At 39.1% G+C, this 18359-nt stretch overlaps 1 long non-coding RNA gene across 1 annotated transcript in view; it reads right to left on the bottom strand.

Annotated features, from left to right (window-relative positions):
- Positions 1 to 2146: 2146 nt before the first annotated feature.
- The window catches only part of LOC111526500, a 25607-nt gene continuing 9394 nt past the window's right edge, over positions 2147 to 18359 (bottom strand). Inside the window, exon 2 of the long non-coding RNA XR_002726380.1 lies at positions 2147 to 3546. This is a non-coding gene — a long non-coding RNA (uncharacterized LOC111526500). The remainder of the gene's footprint in view (positions 3547 to 18359) is intronic.

Below are 18359 nucleotides of genomic sequence, written 5' to 3'. Positions count from 1 at the left end.
ATGATCCCCTTATAAAAGGCAGAACTAGATTTTAGAGCAGAGATTGGCCAACTTTTGTCAAGGGCCAGATAGTAAATATTTTAGGCTTTGTGGGCCACGTAGACTGGCTGCGACTGTTCAACTCCATCTTCGCAGTGCACAAATAGCCACAGGCAGGGCTTAAACAAATGGGTATTCCAATAAAACTTTATTTAAAACAACAAATATGGGCCACACTTTGATTTAGAGAATCACCTGGGTTTTTTAAATGAGTGCTGTTTCTCATGATCAGCAAGAAGTGTGTTATATCTCGCAATACAAACTGCCTTATAGGAGGTAACCGTGTCCTAGGACACAATCCACCAGTGGTCTGCCCGGTCGTATTCTCCTTCTTTCTTTCTTTCCCTCTCCCTGCCTTTTAGGAACCACTTACCCTCTACCTATAGTTTAGACCTGGCTCAGTATTGAAGCTAATTCTTTCCAAAGCAGGATATATGTAAGGAGCATCAGGTCAGCCATGCTGCGTGTTCTCCTTTTGGTGTATACCCAATTTCAGGTCCTAGGCCCTTACCCTGTCCCTCCCTACCTTGGAGCCTTCCTGGTACCCTCATTACTCCAAGACTGAAATTCTGCCTCTCCTGCTAACCCCAGTCATTTCAGGGACCGTGTCCTCATATGATGCTAGGCAATGTACAGAAACAAAAATTTCCCTGACTTTTGTTACTGTGTACTTAATCTGTACTGGACAATGGTGTATGTTCATGGATAAAAGTATATTATAACACTCTCTACAAGAAAAAATTTTGGTCTTCTAACAGAAACAAGACTTCAGTATATTAAACTTAACAACTGTGATTTACTGTAAATTATATTGAGTATAATTAAATGTTAAAATATATAATTCAGGCATTAATTGCCTAGGTAGAAGATTATATCTACCAGACACATGTGCTAAGCCTTGAAGGCTATACAGAATTTGCCTAGGTAGGCCAGGATGGTAGCTCATGCCTGTAATCCCATAATCTCAGTAGTTTGGGAGGCCAAGGTGGGAGGATCGCTGGAGCCCAGGAGTTCAAGACCAGCCTGGTTAACATAACGAGACCCCATCTCTACCAAAAAAAAAAAAAAAAGAATTTTGTTATGTAGAAACCAAGAATGGAAGGCATTCCAGGTGAGGGTGTTACTGTTGTTATGAGGGAAGCAGCTAGTGTGGGTTGCAGAGAAATGGGAGAGGAGGTCAGACAGGTGAAGGCACCAGATTGAGGAGGACCTGAAAAGCCACACTGAGGTTGTGGAGTTTTATCAAGAGGACAGCAGAGAACATCTCATGGTACTTTATGTAGGTTAGTGAAAAGTATCTTGCGATGGAAGAATGATGGACTAAAACCCAGAAGTTAAAGGTTCCTGTTTCAATCCTGCCATTTATTGACTATGAGACCTCAGAGTCATCATATAAAATCCTCAAGCCTATGTATTTGACAAATGACAAGTACATATCGCAGAGATGTGATGAGGATAAAGTGAGAAAATAGTTGTGAAAAATGTTTTGAAAGTCATACATAAGGTTCTCCACAAATGTAAGAAATTGCAGTGATACTATAACAGTGGTGATGCAGGAAAATTATGCTCGCAGGCATAAGCAAAATGAATTGAAATGGGCAAAGCTAAACAGCAGGACAGCTTGTTTCAGTAGCACAGTGGGGTGGTTTGAATGTATGTGTTTCTCCAAAATTCATTATGTTGGAACCTAATCCCCACGGTGATGATATTAGAAGGTGGGGCCTTTGGGAGGTGGGTCTGCCCTTATGAATGGGATTTATGCCCTTTTGGCCTAGAGCTCCTTTTGCCCTTCTATCTCTTCCGCTCTGTGAGGACACCATGTTTGGCCCTTCTTTGCCTTTCTACCATATGAGAAGGCAGCAAGAAGGCATCATTTGTGAGGAACAGGGCTCTTGCCAGACAGTGAATATTCTGGCACCTTGATCTTGGACTTCCCAGCCTCTATGACCATAAGAAATAAATGTTTATTGTTTATAAATTACACAGTCTAAGATATTTTGTTTTAGCAGCCCGAATGGACTAAGATACATGTGAATAAAAGGAAAAGGGCCTCTACCATGCCATGTATGGATCACCAACTGAGGAATAATTCAAACACAATAAGAAATCCACAATAAAACTGTATTGAACATATATCCTGGTGCTTCTTAGCTGATACAAATACCGCCTCATGATCATCACTGTAAACATCCTTTCTAAATGTACTGTATGGTACCTTCTGAATAAAGGGAAGCTTGCCTTTTTGCAAACTCGGGGGTAAGGTGTATAGCAGAATGCAGGAGCTCATTTTCATCTTCATTGCTTCCATTGCTGCCCCTGCACAACTCTGTGATTTATCACTAGATGTCTTATTACAGCTCTCCAGGACTCAGTTCCTTTATAATGATGGAAAAACAACTAATAAGGTACAACTTTGAGCAAGTATTACTGCTTAGCAATTAAAAATTTTGTTTGGAAAAAGAAAAGCACGTCTTTGTGTTTGCCCCTGCATTATGGATTTTCTGCTTGTTATTTCCTTGTGTCTTTTATCTTCTCATTAAAGCATGAAAATAGTTCATGTCTCTCCCCATCTGTTCACCACATTAATTGCCCCGGGCAGGAAGAACTTTCTTCAGTATAGATCTTCTTCCTCTTTGTGGTTTTAAGTCCATTACATACCCCAGCTGCTTTACTGTTTGACATCTTAATCTTCTTATTGATTTTGGGGGACGTCCTTGGTGCCAGCTAAGCAGGTTAGGTATGGTGACTGAGGTGACCCTTAGCTCCTTTGATAAAAAGCATGCAGGGCTTTTTCTGCACGTAATGAACCATGGGTGGTGATTTGGCTCTTTTAAGTTGAAAAGCAGGTATATATCAATTTTTCTATTAAACAGCATATACTGAGCACTGCTATCTGTCTGTGGTGGCCCCAGTGGGGGACACAAAGACACAGGTCATTGTCATTGTTCCTACTCAAAAAGTAGTGGTGTGTTAGAAAAAATGAAATGGAGTCAGAAGGTCTAGTTATGCAGCTAACTTGCCTCATAGCCTTGCTTTAGCTTCTTTTTCTAGAAAATGAAGGGATTGAACCTGAACAATGGTTTTCAAGCAGTGTTTCTGAAAGATTCTTGGCACTTAGGACCTGTCACAGAGGGCTGAGCTTAGGCTCCTAAGGTCTTCAGAGTGCTGCAAGTCTCTCTCTTGTATATATTAGGTTTCTGTATAAAATTTCAAATAAAGGTCTTCAGAGCTGAAAGTATTTGCAAGCAGGTGGACTAAATGCATTCCAGCATTTCTTTCAATTCTCATTTTCTGTAAGCCTACAACTACAACAAAATATAACAACATAAATAAGTTCATGCAAGGTTTTGTGACACAGAATTCAGTATCAGTTGTTCAACAAGTACTGACTAAATTCCTTGTCGATTGGAGAATGTCATCGCTTCTGAACATCATAGCTGTCTTCAGGTAGGTACCTTATGGACTTGGACCACCATATATATGTGGAATTTAATATGGTTGGTTTTCCTGGAAAATATAGAAAAGTAAAAAATCAAAAAAATGAAAAAGAAAAAGAAAAAATTATTAACAAACACTTTACCTGAAGGGAATCACTCTTACACTTCTTCTGATTTATTTTCCTTCTAGGCTACGTTCTTGAACATCGTGATATTTTAACATAGTTTTGAAATGCACACACACACACCCAGACACACACATACACACACACTGAGTTTATCCTGACTTTCTGTTTAACCCTAGAATATACATTTTTTTCTAAGTGCCCCAAGAGAATAGGCAGTATCTATTGTCCAGCAATACATATCCAACACATTGCTCAATGCCTGGACAATGGTAGGTGCTCAATAAGTATTCACTAATGAAATTACTTGTTAAATAAATATCATGCAAATATTAAAAATGTATGTTTCTGCCTGTTCTCTAATATTAAAAGCTTCTGTTGCTTATCTTCTAAAGCTGACTGTAGGCATGTGTAACCCAGCAGCTCCACTCCTGTGAATACCCAACAGAAATGCATGCATTTATTCACTGAAAGACATGCTGTGGAGTGTTATAAAACCAACACTAATAATAGGAAGAACGAGAAACTACCCAAATGCCTATCAACCTAAGTTGAGATAAATATGTGGATTCTCACAAAGAATGCAAAGCAGCAATGGTAATGAGCAATCCACAACTATACACAAGCCAGATACAAAAGAGTGCATGCTTCGTGATTCCATTTCCATTTCCATAAAGTACAGGAAAAACCAAGTCAGGATAGGGAACATGAGAAGACTTCTAGATGCTGCTGTTGGATTTCTTGATCTGGAAGCTGGTGTCCATTTTTCAAAAACTCATCAAGTGTTAAAATGTGGCTGTTCTTTGACCCAGCAATTTAGGTATTCAGACTTTATATTCAAGCAGCTATAAAATGGACCGTCCAATGATTAAGTCACTGAAGAACGTGTGTTGTGTATATACTATGCACCATGAAGAAATACCTAAGGATGTACAAAAAATACTAGTGAATAATAGTGTTTATTGCAGTTATAATAAGTTACAAACACGGAGAAAAATGAAAGCCAACTCAACTCTCCCGTGGTAGGAGCATATGTACAGTAATTCCGCCTTCCTGCTCCTTACCCCTTTGTGTTTCTGCTCTCCTACTCATCCCCAGGCAACCACTAATCTGCTTCCTGTCACTATAGATTAGTTTACATTTTCTAGAATTTTATATAATGGAATCATACAGTATGTTCTCTTTTTTATCTGCCTTTTTAAACTCAACATAATTATTCTGTTTAACTCAACTCTCTATGTTATAGCATGTACAAATGTGCTAATGTTCCTTTTTATTGCCAAGTTAATTCCTTTTTATCACCAAGTAGTATTCCATTGTTTGGTTATACCACAATTTGTTTATCCCCTCTTGATGGACATTTGGATTGTTTCCTATTTGGAGCTTCTGTGAATATTCTAGATGTCTTTCATTTTGGTTGGGCATGTTTTCATTTCTCTTGGGTAAATACCTAGGAGTGAAATGGCTGGATCCTCAGGTAGATGTATGCTTAACTTTTTAAGCAATTACCCACGTGTTTTCCAAAGTTGCATTCCCATCACAGTATATGAGGTCCCTTTTGCCACATCCTTGCCAACAGTTAGCATACAGTGTTTTTGTAGTTTTAGCTAATGTAATAGGTGCTTAGCACTATAGTTTAAAACATGTATCTTTCTTTCTTTTTTTTTTTTTTTTTGAGATGGAGTCTCACTCTGTCACCCAGGCTGGAGTGCAGTGGCACGATCTCGGCTCACTGCAAACTGCCTCCTGGTTTCAAGAGATTCTCCTGCCTCAGCCTCCCAAGTAGTTGGGATTACAGGTGCCTGCCAGCAGGCCCAGCTAATTTTTTTTTTTTTTTTTTGTATTTTTAGTAGAAACAGGGTTTCACCATATCGACCAGGCTGGTCTTGAACTCCTGACCTCAAGGGACCCACCCACCTCAGCATCCCTAAGTGCTGGGATTACAGGCTTAAAACATGCATCTTTCTTAATAACTAGTTTTACATAACATTTTTTTCATGTGCTTATTTACCATTTGTATATCTACTTTGTGAAATGTTCATATCCTTTCTCAGTTTTTAATTAGATGATTTGTTTACTTATATTAACTTGGGTGAGTTTTAAAATATATTTTGGATTCAAATGCTGTGTTAGGTATAGAATTTATCAATATCTTCTCCAAGTCTATAACTTATAATTTCAGTCTCTTAAAAGTATCTTTGGCAGGACAGGTTTTTAAATTTTTATTTTATTTTATTTTTAGAGACAGGTCCTTGCTATATTGCCCAGACTGAACTCCTGGGCTCGAGAGATCCACCTGCCTCAGTCTCCTGAGTAGCTAAGGCTATGGACATGCATCGCTGTGCATAGGAATATACAGGTTTTTTTTTTAAACTATCATTTGTTGAAAAGTCTAACATTTCTTCACTAAATTGCCTTTACATCTTTGGTCAAAAATCAGTTGTCAGTATATACATAAGCTGGACTCTGTATTGTTTATCTTTCTTGTCTTCTGATTTGTCTTTTATCTAGTTATTTTTATGCCAATACCACACTGTATTACTTGATTACTGCGCCTTTATGAGACTTAAAGTCAGATAGTGTTATTTCCCCAGTTTTGTTCATCTTTTAAAAACCTGTTTTGGCAACTTTAGCTACTTCGCAGTTTCATATGAATTTGAGAATCAGTCAACTTCAACAAAACTGCCTGATGAGAATTTGATTGGGATTGTGTTGACTCTATAAGTCAATTTGGGGAGAATTAATAACAATATTGAGTCTTCCAACCCATGTATATGGTATATCTCTCCAATTATTTAGGTTATTTTTTATTTCTCTTATAATTGTTTTGTAGTTTTCAGCGTACAGATCTTTCACATCTTTTGTCAGATTTATCCCTAAGTATGTTCTATTTTACAAATAGTGTCATTTTTATAATTTCAATTTTCAGTTGCTTGTTATGTAGAAAGATAGTTGATTTCTATATATTGATGTATCCTGCAATCTCTCTCGACTCACTAGATCTAGTAGAGTCCATCATTTTTAATAATAGCTTTATTGAGATATAATTCACATACCAAAAAATTCACCCTTTTAAAATATACAACTCAGTGTTTTTTACTATATTCACAGTGTCATGCAACCATCACCACTATCCAATTTTAGAGTTTTCATCACCCTTGAAACAAATTGATACTCAGTGGCCATCACTCCGTGTTCCTCCTCTCTGATAGACCCTGGCAATCACTGACCTGTTTTCTGTCCCCTGGTTTTATCAGACTATCAGAATAAATGGAATTACTCTGGCTTCTTTCACATAGCGTAATGTGAAGGTTCATCCATATTGTAGCATGAATAAGTACTTCATTCCTCTTATGACTGAATAATATTTTCCATTGTGTGGATCTGTATAACATCTTGTTCATTTATCAGTTGATGGATATTTATTTAGGTTGTTCCCACTTATCAACAATGATAGATAACACTGCTATGAACGTTGTGTGGTGATTCCATAAATTTTTAAACTCTGTTTGTTATAATAAAAATATTATTTTTGTAAAAAGGGAAAATAGTGAAACAAAGCTTAGAGAAAAATGATTAAAGAGTCAACCAAGAATGGTTAAAGAGCCAGGACTTGATAGGGTAAAGGAAGGCATGGAATAGGACAAAGGTAACCACCAGGTTTAAAGCCTTAGTGGTACTAGAAACTGGGAAACGGTGGGGGTATTGATTAATTCGTTTTCATATGACAATTATATATGATGTGGCTTCAAGTGAAAATGTTTCAGTAGACAACTGGAACATAAGTAGAAGACTAAAGCTGAAAATATAGGCTTAGAAATTAGTATAGTGGTGCTATTAAAACCACGGGAACTGATTTTCTGCTAAGCACAAACAGGAATTTAGGCAAGATACACCCTCTGTTCCACCTCCAATTTAATTCATAGAGTAGAGTCCTGTTGGGTTTAAGGGCATGTTTTCAACAATTCATTGCTTTTGTATGCACATTGTGATATATAGTAGACTTTAACGTGTCTACAAACTATGGATTTTAAAAGAAATAAAATGCCTTACCCTATATTCACATGATTGTATCCTTAAAGATATAGTGGGAGTACGGGAAAACATTGTAAAAGCTACCGTTAAGTCTTATCTGACCAAATGCCATAAAGCAATACATCGTGGGGGTATTTGTCAAGTCAGAGCTTTCATCAAAAACAGATAAGACATCTAAGGCTGGAGCCAGCTGGATTTGCATAAACCATTTAAGGATTCTGTTTAGGAACAGTGAAATATTACAAAACTTAGAAGCTTTCATTTTGTGAGATGTCTATGGGAAGATAATTTTAGAGGTTATTTTTATTTCCTTAGGGAAACAAGAAAGAGATTAGCATGCTCTGTAGTGCTACAGACTCATTAAATACCAGCTCACGTCTCTATCAGTAAAAGCTAAGTTTTTTGAGTAGTGGAATTGCTCTCTTTGAACAAAAGTATCAGACAAACCATTTGTCTAGAACTCACAGTTGCACAAGTGTACAGTCTCTCAGGACAGTGGCAGCAAAGTACTAATTGAAAGTCACACACCACATGCTTAGAGTAGAAAGTATGACCATGTCCAGATTAGTCTGTTAACTGCTCTCACATCCACAAATGCTCATTGTTGATAGTAGATTCAGCTTTTGAAACAAAGGTCTAAGCAACCATACAGGGAAAAATGGATTGGTTTGGCTATAGAAAATTTAAAACTTTTATGATCCCATTCACACAGGAAAAGACAAACTACATGCATCTATATCTGTGTAGATGCACCTACAAGACAAGGGTTGGGAAGGAGGAGTTCAAGAGGGCATGCTTTCTCTGGCCAGAGTTCTAAGACAAGAACCTATTTACCGACTGTGGGTTTGCCCTGCCCACCATCTGTGCATGAATCTGGGCCTCCACCACAGCCTAAGTTATCTGGGCTGGGTAGCTGGTGGCTGTTAAGAACTGAATTGTGTCCTCGAAAAATGCTATGTTGGAATCTTAATCCGCAGGACCTCAGAATGTGACCTTACTTAATAAAAACAGGGTCTTTACAAAGGTGATGCAGTTATAGTAAGGTCATTAGGGTGGGCCCTAATCCAGCATGACTGATGTCCTTAAAAGGGAGACTTTGGAGAGAAAAACATGCTGAAGGAAGAGGATGTGAAGGCTATATGTTAAGAGACTGGAGTGATGTGTCTACAAGCCAAAGAACACCAAAGATCGCCAGCCACCACCTGAAGCTGGAAGAGGAAAGGAAAGATCTTCCCCTAGGGCCTTCAGAGGGAACATGGCCCTTGATCTCAGACTTCCCCTCTAAGAACTGAGGGAGAATCAACATCTTTTGTTTAAGCCTCCTATGTTTTGGTACTTTATTGTGGCAGCCTGAGCAAACACAGTGGCTAAGGAAACTAATTTCAGTCAGAGACGACATTCAAAATTCAGCACTGAATATTGGCAGGACTAGGCACTAACCAGTCAGAAGAGATGTCAGCCTTGAACTGCTCACACAGGTGGGCCACTGTGGGGCAGAGATGACATATGGGAACCAGGAGCCACATAGGATGATGGCTCAATGACATGAGAAAACAGGGTGTGGGGAAGGAAACTAAAGAATGCTCAATACCCTGAACATGAGCAGCAAAAGAAAGATTAATTTAGATGCAACCAATAAAAATATTTTCAAAGACTGAAAAAAAAAAAAAAACTTTTGTGCTACAAAATATGCCATGAGAAAAGTTAAAAAGCAAACAGAAAAAAATATATTTGCAATGTATTGCAAATGTTTATATTTTAAATATGTTAAAAATGCATAACTTCAGACCATTTCCCACCAATCAGAGATGGGGAGGGATGTGTTGTTGGTGAAGATTCAGGGAAATCTCATGCATCACTTTTTGGAGTATGAATTGCTATAACCCCTTTGAAATGTAATTTAGCAATGTATATTAACATTTCAATTCACACTGACCCAGCAATCTCATAATTTAGAATGTATACTATAGAAATAAAAGCATCAGTGCCTAAGATGGATGAATATCTTTATTTATTTTAACATTGCTTATAGTGATATAAAAGAAAAAACCTGGAATAGCTGAAATGTCCATTAATAGGGGGAAAGGTTGAAAGAATGAGTTAAATTTAAATATGTGGCCTGGAGGGATATCTATGACATATATAATAAAATGAAGAAAACAAATTATAGAATGAGTTATAGAGTATAATTCCTTTTTATTAAAATGAAACCAATATGCATTAATATCTTTATGTAAATAAATACATAATTTAAAGAGACCCAGGCTTGAGCCATGATGAGTATGATTAATCTAGTTTTTTATAGATTAAATTCACTTGTATGCATTTAAGTCCTATAAAAAATTGGTAAGAAAGATGGACCTTAGGTGTAAAGAATTGGGTTGATTTTGATTTGATTTTAATCAAAATTTTGATTCATTACCCACTAGCTTGTCAGTAAATGCAGCTTCACGTTATCACTTTTTTTGACTACCTATTATTGATTATATGCATATAAAATGTTTAATCATTTGCCTGTTCCTGAACATTTTAAATGGTTTCACAGTATTTAGTTTTAGAAAGAATGCCATGTATTCTTTTTTTTTTTTTTTGCCATATTTTTGTATACTTTCTAAGTATTTTCCTAGCAGAAATTCCTAGAACTGAAATATCTAGGTTAAAAATATTGCATATACATACACACATACACACACACACACACACACACATATGTAGATAGAGCAATGGATGAATCAGTCAGTAGATGTAAATATGGGCATATATGTATAGGATGTATAAATATAGGAGATATGTATAGATATCTTATAACCTAGCAATATATACTTTCACATATTATAAATGTGAAAAATATCTATAACATGAAAATATATGTTATATGTATTGTATAATCTAGTTATCTAGTGCTATGTATCAACTACCTCTGAACTAATTATTTATCCATCCAGATATATAAATGTCTTTTAACCCAGCAGTCTACATAATTTTCTAGTTATCCAGTGCTACATAACAAACTGCCCCAAAACTGAGTACTTAAAACAACAACCACATTTAATTTACTCACAAATCTGCAGTCTGGATATGACTCAGTCAAGACAACTTATGTCTACTCCAATTGACATTGGCTGGGGAGGCTTGAAGACTGCAGGCTGGAATCTTCTGAAGGCTCTTTCACTCACATGTGTGTTGCCAGTGCTGGGAAGAGTCAAAGAGCAGGGGGCTAGAACAGCTATGGCAGCTGGCATCCCTCTGGCATCTTTCTCTATATGTGATCTCTCTACATGTTGGCTTCAGGGTAGCTGGACTTCTTACATGGCCACTTAGGGCTTCAAAGCCTTGTGTCCCAGTAGAGCTGCAGGTGGAAGCATTGTCCTCTTTTCTAACTTAGCCTTGGAAACCATGCAGCATCCCTTCCACTACAGTCACAGGCCCACCCAGGTGGAGCAGGTCACATAGACTCCCACCTGTCAATGGAGCAGCATCAACAACTCATTGTAAGAACATGGAGAGGGTGGATATAGCGGTGCAGCCATTTCTGGAAAATACAATCTGCCACGTTATTTTAGGACTTTTGATACATATTGCCAAATAGCCACTCCAGATATTGTACAGTGATGAAAATGATTCTTCCTGACACTGCTAAAGAAGGATATTATTACTCTTTTTCTATCTTTGCCAATCTGATTTTTTTTTTTAAGATGGTATTTCATTTTGTAAATTTACTTTTTTGGTTGCTACTGATGTTGAAAATATCTGTACCTGTGGCCAGGCGCGGTGGCTCATGCCTGTAATCCCAGCACTTTGGGAGGCCAAGGCGGGTGGATCATCAGGTCAGGAGATCGAGACCATCCTGGCTAACACGGTGAAACCCCATCTCTACTAAAAATACAAAAAATTAGCTGGGCGTGGTGGTGGGTACCTGTAGTCCCAGCTACCCAGGAGACTGAGGCAGGAGAATGGCGTGAACCTGGGAGGCGGAGCTTGCAGTGAGCCAAGATTGCGCCACTACACTCCAGCCTGGGTGACAGAGCAAGACTCCGTATCTGTACCTGTGTACTAGCCATTTTTATTTCTTTTGTGAGCTGCCCGTTTACATCCTTCCTGATATTTGTAGTTAGGGTTTTAAAGATCAGTTAGTTCAAAGTCCCTCCTTTCACTGATTAGGAAACGGAGTCACCAAAAGTGCCAAGTTCAGAGTTTTCTAAACTTATGTAAAGATTACATCAGCACTTCAGGCGGGGTGTAGTGGCTCGTGCCTGTAATCCCAGCACTTTGGGAGGCCAAAGCGGGCAGGTTACGAGATCAGGAATTCGAGGCCTGCCTGGCCAACATGGTGAAACCACGTCTGTACTAAAAATACAAAAATTAGCCGGGTATGGTGGTACGTGCCTGTAATCTCAGCTACTCAGGAGGCTGAGGCAGGAGAATCACTTGAACCTGGGAGGCGGAGGTTGCAGTGAGCCAAGATGGTGCCACTGCACTCCCACCTGCACGACAGGCTCAAAAAATGATAATAATAAATATTATTTAATAATAATATTATAGAACTTAGAAACTTTCATTTTGTGAGATGTCTATGGGAAGATAATTTGAGAGGTTATTTTTATTTCCTTGGGGAAACAAGAAAGAGATTAGCATGGCCTTGTGAAGTGGGTGTCATCATGCTCCATTCGCAGATGTGGAGACTGGCCTTTAATGTCAAAGTACATGTTGACATGTTTCATCTGAGAATGTTTTCATCCAAGAATGATACAGAGAGCCATCGAAACCTCCCTGTCCCCTAAGTTTAGCTGAATTGAGATGACCTAGGTGTCATCTCATTGCATTTAATAAGCAGGACTGAACCTGGATTCAGGTTGTCTTTGCACCTTGAAAACAAGTGTCTAAACCTAGAAATAGGATAGATATTGTCAAGTTAAATCAACCTTTGTGACAACAAAGTTAGCCATCTTCAGAGTCAATGAGCGTTCAGCTTCCCCATGTCCTGAGACCCCTGCTCCCACCCCCCGCCCCAGACTCTTGTGTGTTAACAACACCAGACTAACACAAAAAGCTTTATCTTATAATTACCTCAAAATTATAGACTTCTAGAATATGCACACTTTAGATAGTACCGATGAACATCTGTTCTGCTGTTTGTGTGAAATGAATGAGATGAAACTCAGGTGGAATGATTAAACCTATGACAGGTTTTTTAAACAGGACTTTTAAAAGGCCATTAAATTCCAGATATTTTAATTTCAATTATTCTTTCTCTTATTCATCCATCTGATATGCTCCAGACACATACTAGACACTGATAATACAGAGCTGTAAGACATAGTATTCATTTATTAGATATGTATACTTTTCCTTGTCCCAAAAGGCATATGAAATGGGTTATAAGAAATGGCATTATTCCCCATCTCAGGAAGTGGGGAAGATCAAGGAGGACGTGGACAAAAAATACCGTGATAGAGATATGCCAAAGGATTACACTGTAGCATGTGGAGATTAGGTAGGAGGATTCCTAACACAGACTGGAGAGGGGGAGTGGGGTACCGCAGAGAAATTCCTTGGAGGAACAAATTACACAAAACTCATCAACACTGTTTTGTGTATTGTACATTTTTTCCTGGTTTGCCTTTGTTTCTGGCGTTAGGAGGCCAATCACAATTTTAAACAGAGCTCAGACATAGTTGCTCTTCTGTTTAGCCAACTGCGTGCCTGATCCTTTTCTTTTTCTTAAATACAGGGTCTCACTTTGTCATGCAGGCTGGAGTGCAGTAGTGTGATCGTGACTCACTGTAGTCTCCAACTCCTGAGTTCAAGCGATCCTCCTGCCTCAGCCTCCCTAGTAGCTGGGACTGCAAGCATGCACCATGACACTTGGCTAATTTTTTTTGTAGAAACAGGATCTTGCTGTATTGCCCAGACTTGTCTCAAACTCTACCTTAAGCAGTCCTCCCAAAGCACTAGGATTACAGGCATGAGCCACCACACCCATTTTGATCTTCAAAAAGAAGATTCTTAGGTTTGTCTTCTGTGACTTCAGGCCATTCCTTAAACTTATTTCAGAAACTTATTCTTATGTGTCTGGTGAGCTGTGCTGCCCCCCCCCCCCCCCAAGAGTTCCACTGTGCAGCTGTGATTAAGTCCATTCACACACCCACCAGGTTTGCAGATGCCCTGCCACGCTGTCAGCGTGATGGATGGGCCTGCATTACAGTGGGTACAGTAGGGGAAAGCAGGAAAGGAGCTCAGAGCGTTATCAGCTGTTCAGCTTGCAAAGTCCATGTTATAATAATTGCCATTTTCTTTTGCGTTTCTGGTTGACGTATGGAAAAGGGCAGACTATAAAGTGTTTATGAAATTTTCCTTAGCTTTTCACTCCAGTGTAGTTACTCAGTACAGGGCTTGTGTGCTTTCTGGATCCATTAGTTCTCATTTCTAACTTGAGTGGATTTCTATTTATTGCAACCAAAGGGCCTTGAGTAAAAGAAATTCTGAAAGCACAAGTTTATACATCTTTTTATCTGACCATCAATCAATGGTTCAGTTCTCCAAGATAAACTTCAGTTTCTGAAATTCTGTTTCATTGAGTCTTATGGAAGTTTTCTGTGCTTGCTCAATTAATAAAGTCACCGAGAGAATGAGTGAATAAAAGCAACTAAGGTGAATTACCCCTCCCAATTCCTCTGCCTCTATTTTATCAAGGGACTTTTGTTTCTCTTTGGAAACTGGCATTTCTCTTATTCATTTAATAAGTGAATACATAACTAGAGACTGCTGTGTTCCAGGCATGGTTAGTAGATGCTAGGAATGTAAAGATAAGGAGGACATGGACCTTGCCCTCCAGGAGCTCATGGTTTAGTGGGGGAGACTGACAGATAAACCAGAGATTACAGTACAGGAAATGCAGTTCAAGGGTAACATTGGGTGCCATGGAAACACACAGGTGCAGTACCTGATCAGCCTTTGGAAGAGCTCTTGGAGGTGATCAGGTGATCAGGCGATCAAGGAAGGCTCCCTGTAGGAGACAGCACCTGAAATGAGTTTGGAAGGATGAGTAGGAGTGAGCCAGAGGGAGAAACTGAAGGGCGTGTTCTGTGTACATGGCCTCATATGAGCAAAAATAGGAGGGTGTAAGAAAGTCTGGTTCTTTCATGCCAAAATATAAAGTAAGTTTTGTTCCCCAAAAATATCTCAGAAAAAAGAGAGTTGCCTTATATTTAGATTTTTAAAAATCTTTTGTGTTACAGGCTACTCTCTGATTTACTTTATTTTGAATGACAAAGTAAGAAACAATAGCCTGAAACTACCTCTGTCACTGCTAGTTTGTATGCCTATGGAGGTCATCAAAAAAGGAAGCAAAGAAATTCAGTACAGATTTAGTGGAGTGTTGGGGTGGGGGATGACTTCACAATTGCAGTTCTTGAATATCATTGCCAATAAACCTTCTAAAAATCACTTGAAAATGAAATAGAATTAGTGGTTACTTTGTGGATATCATGAGTATACAGCCACAGGATGAACGGAAAAATAAAACTGTCCTTATTTTAAGCAAATGGATATTTGTGGCTTGAGATAAAATTTCCAGTTATAGCATCATATACAGATGAAAAAAATGTTTCCAGTTTCACGTAAAGCTATTTTCACTTCCTTCTCCTCTTCCAAATCCCCTAAATAATAAAGAGAACAAGATATAGACATGCAAGCTTTGGTGACACTAGGAGATGTGTAGCCCTGAACTAGGATTTATGAAGACTGAACAGTGGTGCAGGAATGGCGAAAAGTGGTAAGGTCAAACCTACGTTCCTGCAAGGATGAGCACGCAAAGAACCCCTGAAAAGCTCAGAAAAAGACGTCGGGGGTCACAGGAGGCAGAGGCGATGGGAGGTCAAGGATAGGGATTTTAGGAGAAAAATCTGTCCATGGAGCACTTGAACCCCATTTTCCTACTCCCATTCCAGATTGATAGGGAACTAAGGCTCCTCTGCCACCACATAAAACCAGAAGTTCATCCTCTGGAAAAAGAAAATCAGAGGACCACCAGGCTCCGAGATAGCAGGCAAGGGAGGGGAGGAGCGAGGACCCTATGTGAAAACAAGAGTACGTGGAAGTTTGTACACTTCATGATGACTACAAGCAGCCTGGTGCACCAGGTAAAGGGTAGAGGGATGCACCCTAAAGCGCATGAACCACCCCAGAGAAAAATCCTATAGATACTGTCATTTGAGAGTCCCAAGTTTGGAGAAGCTCCTGATGTCCCCCACTATCTATTTTCCCTTTATCCTTTTCACTAACAGAACTTGCCCATGTTTTGGCAAAGAATACGGACGGCTGGGTAGAATCTACCTCCCATATTCCCCTACAGTGGGCTGTGTCCACCAGCTAAATTCTTAACAGTGGTGTGAGCAGTTTCTGCCTTACTCTCTTAAAAGAAATCAGCTTGTCCTTGCCTTTCTCTCGCTCCCTTCAAGAGTAGGCTGTGGATGTCGTGCCCTTGAGGGAGCCTCAAACATAGATCAAGATCAAGGCCTTAGAAGATGGTGATCAACCAAAGATCAAGGCCTTAGGGGATGGTGATCAACCAAAGATCAAGGCCTTAGGGGATAGTGATCAACCAAAGATCAAGGCCTTAGGGGATGGTGGAACAACAAAATAGGAAGAATAGAAAGAGTGGCAGCATCTACTTGTCCTGTGCCCCTCATCGACATAAGGAATGTTAGAAGAGAGAGAAATGAACTCCTAACTAGTTTAAGTCACTGTATTTTGGAGCCTCTTTTTTTGTAGCAACTTAGTCTATAAACAAATACACTATATTAAAAAACAAAACACCTGGCTTTTTGCTCAAATATGTATTATAATTTTCTCCAAAATAGCACATCATCCAGTGTAAAATAGCATTGGATTTTTAAAATGGCTTTTTTTTTTTTTTTTGTGGATACATAGCAGGTGTATATATTTATGGGGTACATAAGACGTTTTGACGTGGGTGTGTAATGTGAAATAAGCATCATGGAGAATGAGGTACCTATCCCCTCAAGCATTTATCCTTTGAGTTACAAACAATCCAATTACACTCTTTAAGTTATTTAAGAATGTACAATTAAGTTATTGATTGTAGTCACCCTATTGTACTTTCAAATAGTAGGTCTTATTCATTCTTTCTAACTATTTTTTTTTTTTTTGTATCAATTAACCATCCCCCTTTCCCTCAAAGCCCCTTACTACCCTTCCTGGCCTCTGGAACCATGCTTCTGCTCTCTATGTCCATGAGTTCAAAGATAGTATATATTTAAATTGAACAAAACGTCTTCCAAAGACTTTTCTTTTTCTCTTTTGCTGGGAGACAGGAGGATTGTCTTACTGGGAAAATGGGAGACTACCTGAGATTCAGGACCACCTTATATTGGTTTCTAGTCTAACATTCTGGGAACTTGAGAAGATTCTGAAGGCAGAAGTACAGAGTGTGAAATGTGGAGTATAGAGTATGAAATAGGGAGTAGTCCTGGCTCCCATTAAAATTTACACAATGGAGGTTCCCTAAAACCAGGAGGGGGGTTCATATTCTGGCAATGATGTTATGGGCCTGATAATGATCCCCACAGTTTTGGTGTGAGCACCTGGATGACTTATGCTCCCATTTTGTGAAGTAATCATAAGGTGTTACACATTTAGGAAAGAACATGATGGGTTTGGTTTTAGACATACGGAGGTACCTACGGACATCCAAGTAGAGGTCCAGGCTACAGATCCACAGCTTAGATTGGCTTTTGATGTAGATGTGTTTTTTACTCTGTTGCTAAAATTCAGCTAGTATATATGTCAGGGTGGCTGTATCAGGTGGTAAAATTCTGAAATACTCTGTACTCATTGGTAAATAGTCATTTCCTTCAGACTCCCAAATGCCTCCCATTTCCCACATACTAGCTGTTCTAACCGTTCTTGGGATACCCCCATACCACCCTACAGTCCACGACGAAAGGGTTAATACCTGGCCCAGAAGTGGGCCTCCAGGACCCTGCCCAGCTCTGTGGCTGTCCTGTCTGCTCTGTTTGTTAAAGTTTTAAATAAAACTCCTGCTCACAAATCGTGAAGGTGGAACACATTTCCCACATAGCCATGCGCTTAATCTGTTTCACAATCTCCCACAAATCCCATCCTAAGCTGCCCTTCCAGTCTAGCTGATATCTCTAAGTGTCCTCTGCTGCAGGCAGCATTAATTACCCTCTGCTCCCTGACTCCCTGCGTTTTCTCACCTTCATTTATTTGTGCTCATTACTCAAAATTTTCTCTGATTTCCAAACATTCTGTTTTATTCATCTTTCAAGGCCAATTCATTTTCCCTTCTACAGGAAAGCTGCCTTCATTTAGAAATGATAATTCCATCCTTGAAATAACCACCGCCTTCTCATGGAGTATATCACTTCCTAACTTATTTACTACATTAGGAATATATATATATATATTTTTTATTATACTTTAAGTTCTAGGGTACATGTGCGTAACGTGCAGGTTTGTTACATATGTATACATGTGCCATGTTGGTGTGCTGCACCCATCAACTCGTCAGCACCCATCAATTCATTATTTATATCAGGTATAACTCCCCAATGCAATCCCTCCCCCCTCCCCCCTCCCCATGATAGGCCCCATTGTGTGATGTTCCCCTTCCCGAGTCCAAGTGAGCTCATTGTTCAGTTCCCACCTATGAGTGAGAACATGCGGTGTTTGGTTTTCT

This window comes from Piliocolobus tephrosceles, chromosome 3 (genome assembly GCF_002776525.5).
Source record: "Piliocolobus tephrosceles isolate RC106 chromosome 3, ASM277652v3, whole genome shotgun sequence".
Lineage (NCBI taxonomy): Eukaryota > Metazoa > Chordata > Mammalia > Primates > Cercopithecidae > Piliocolobus > Piliocolobus tephrosceles.
The sequence above is the reverse complement of the archived record's forward strand: the minus strand, read 5'-3'. Positions and strand labels throughout refer to the sequence as shown.